This window comes from Nerophis lumbriciformis, linkage group LG38 (assembly GCF_033978685.3).
Source record: "Nerophis lumbriciformis linkage group LG38, RoL_Nlum_v2.1, whole genome shotgun sequence".
NCBI classification, from domain to species: Eukaryota; Metazoa; Chordata; class Actinopteri; order Syngnathiformes; family Syngnathidae; genus Nerophis; species Nerophis lumbriciformis.
In genome coordinates this window covers 7,622,624-7,626,054 of record NC_084585.2, presented here as the reverse complement: position 1 = coordinate 7,626,054, position 3,431 = coordinate 7,622,624, and positions in this window count along the sequence as shown.

The window sequence follows — 3,431 nt, the reverse complement described above, 5'->3', positions numbered from 1 at the left end:
AATGTCAGATACCCTAACTCAGCCTGCTTATCATTAACTTCTTACACTGTCTAACTGCACTACAAGCATCATTACAGTTAGGAGTTTGAGTCCTGGAGGGGAGACTGCCACGTGCATGTGCACCTCGCCACCAGAGGGCGCTGTCTCAAAAATGGTGGTTTCGCTCACCTACATAGTCTTCTCTGGAGTGAGACAGTTCAACTTGATGTGAAAGGACTTGTTTTCCATGTGAAATTGTAAATATCCAGCTAAGTATTTATCTTCACTTTTAAAGGATTTATAGACAAAACAATTATTACCTTTAAAAAGTGTGAAGGGAAAGCTATAGTTGATTTTATTAGACCAATATTCAACGGTGAAATCAAAGTCAGAACCTGACATTGATTAAACGTCAAAAAGCATGTTGTTTCAACAAATTTGTGTAGTAGAATTTTGGTTGGAAAATGACCAAATTTCAACGGTCAAATCAAAGTCGGAACCCGACATTGATTAAACATTGTCAAAAAGCATGTTGCTTCAATGTTGTATTTGTGTTGCAGACTATTGATTGGAAAATTACCAAATTTCAATGGTAAAAACAACGTCAGAACCTAACATTGATTAAACTTTGTCAAAAAGCATGATGTTTCAACGTGTTTGCATACTTGCCAACCCTCCCGAATTTTCCGGGAGACTCCCGAAATTCAGCACCTCTCCCGAAAACCTCCCGGGACAAATATTCTCCCGAAAATCTCCCGATTTTCAGCCGGAGCTGGAGGCCACGCCCCCTCCAGCTCCATGCAGACCTGAGTGAGGACAGCCTTTTTTTTGACGGGAGGACAACAGGTTGACAAGAACTAAATCATCCAGATTAGAGATAAATTGTATTATTATGTTTATCTTACCTTAAAATAAATATATTTATAATTAAAAAAAAATAAAAAATAAAAAAATGTTTACGATATTTTGCTTAAAACTTCAAAATTAATTGTATTTTTATTTGTATTTTTTCTGACTCCTTATTACATCCAGCCATAGAATTATACATTAAAATAAACATATTGGAAATAATTAATTTTAAATTATCATAATAATTCATTAAAATGACCATATTTAATTATTAAAATAATTGCTTGGTTATTAACAACTTTAGCATTTTATTCATTACATTTTGAAGCTCTCAGAAGCCAAGTTATGTTATATTCCTTAAGATTTATTTATGCAAGTTTGAAGTATCAATTATCTGAACACAGTTTTGTTTGCATATTTTCAGGATGTAGATATATATACATATATATATATATATATATATATATATATATATATATATATATATATATATATATATATATATGTATGTGTGGGGAAAAAATCACAAGACTATTTCATCTCTACAGGCCTGTTTCATGAGGGGGGGTACCCTCAATCATCAGGAGAGCCCTTGATGAAAGCGGATACAATTTCACCCTCACCTATGAACCCACGCCAGGAAACCAGCCAAAAAAGAACAGAAAACGAAACGACATCATCTGGTACAACCCCCCATACAGCAAAAACGTCTCAACTAACATTGGACACAAATTCCTCAATCTGATTGACAAACACTTTCCCAAAGACAACACCCTAAGAAAAGTATTCAACAAGAACAACATTAAATTGAGCTACAGCTGCATGAACAATATACGACAAATCATCTCAAACCACAACAAAACAATTGCAAATGAGCCGTCAACCCCCAGACAGAGCGACTCCAAAACCAACAAAGGCTGTAACTGTCGAAAGAAACCTGATTGCCCTCTCAACGGGGGGTGCTTACAAACATCAGTTGTCTACCAATCTAAGGTAATACGCAAGGACATTAACACATCCGACACATATGTAGGATTAACCGAGGGAGAATTCAAAACCAGATTGAACAATCACAAGGCTTCTTTCAGGAACCAAAACCTGCGAAATACCACAGAACTCAGCAAACACATTTGGGACCTCAAAGACAATAATGTTGAATATTCAATAACATGGCAAATTCTTGCATCCAGCACACCTTACAATAGTGGTAATAAAAGATGCAACCTATGCTTGAAAGAGAAACTGTTTATTATTTACCGTCCAGACCTGTCATCCCTCAACAAGCGCAGCGAAATTGTAACAGCATGCCGCCATAGACGGAAACACCTCCTAGGTAACACATGAGCCAATCACCACGCCCCTACGCCAGCCTGTACCCACCCACTCTGTGCCCTATATATATATATATATATATATATATATATATATATATATATATATATATATATATATATATATATATATATATATATATGTATATGTATGTATATGTATATATGTATGAAATACTTGACTTGGTGAATTCTAGCTGTCAATATACTCCTCCCCCCTTAACCACGCCCCGCCCCGCCCCAACCACGCCCCGTCCCACCCCCGACCACGCCCCCCACCCCCCCCCCACCTCCCCACCTCCCGAAATCGGAGGTCTCAAGGTTGGCAAGTATGTATTTGTGTAGTGGAATGTTGGTTGGAAAATGACCAAATTTCAACCGTCAAATCAACGTCAGAAACTAACATTGATTAAACGTTGTCAAAAAGCATGTTGTTTCAACGTATTTGTGTAGTAGAATTTTGGTTGGAAAATGACCAAATTTCAACGGTCAAATCAAAGTCAGAACCCAACATTGATTAAACGTTGTCAGAAAGTATGTTGTTTGAATGTTGGAGAATATTGATTGGAAAAATACCAAATTTCAATGATCAAATCAAAGTCAGAACCCGACATTGATTAAACAATGTCAAAAAGCATGTTGTTTCAATGTTATGTTCGAGTTGTAGAATATTGGTTGGAAAATTACCAAATTTCAATGGTAATTTTCCATTTTACATTACACCTGTTTGCGCTTTTATTCCACACCTAATGTTTTTTTCTTCTTCTTGTAACAGTATTTCTAGAATGTGCTGCGGGTCATTAGAAAATTAGCTGCGGGCCACAAATGGCCCCTGTGCTGCACTTTGGACACCCGTGGACCAATAAGAACTTTATAGCGCTTATGTTTTGGTGTATTTGTACATTTTATAACTTTGTTTTATTATTAAAAAAATTGCATATGCAACACAGAAAATGAACAAATCATTAGTAATCAATGTGAGGTATGAATAAAGAAGATCTGCTTTTTCCGACTCCTTTTCAAACGTGTAAACATGTAATTTACTTTTATGTAATCTTTTATATAATCTTACCATGAATTGATTTACGTGGACCCCGACTTAAACAAGTTCAAAAACTTATTGGGGTGTTACCATTTAGTGGTCAATTGTACGGAATATGTACTGTACTGTGCAGTGAGGTGCGGTGAGGTTGATGGCTGGTGAGGCACTGACTTCATCACAGTCAGATTTACAAACATATGAACCCTAAAGAGTATCTTATTCACCATTTG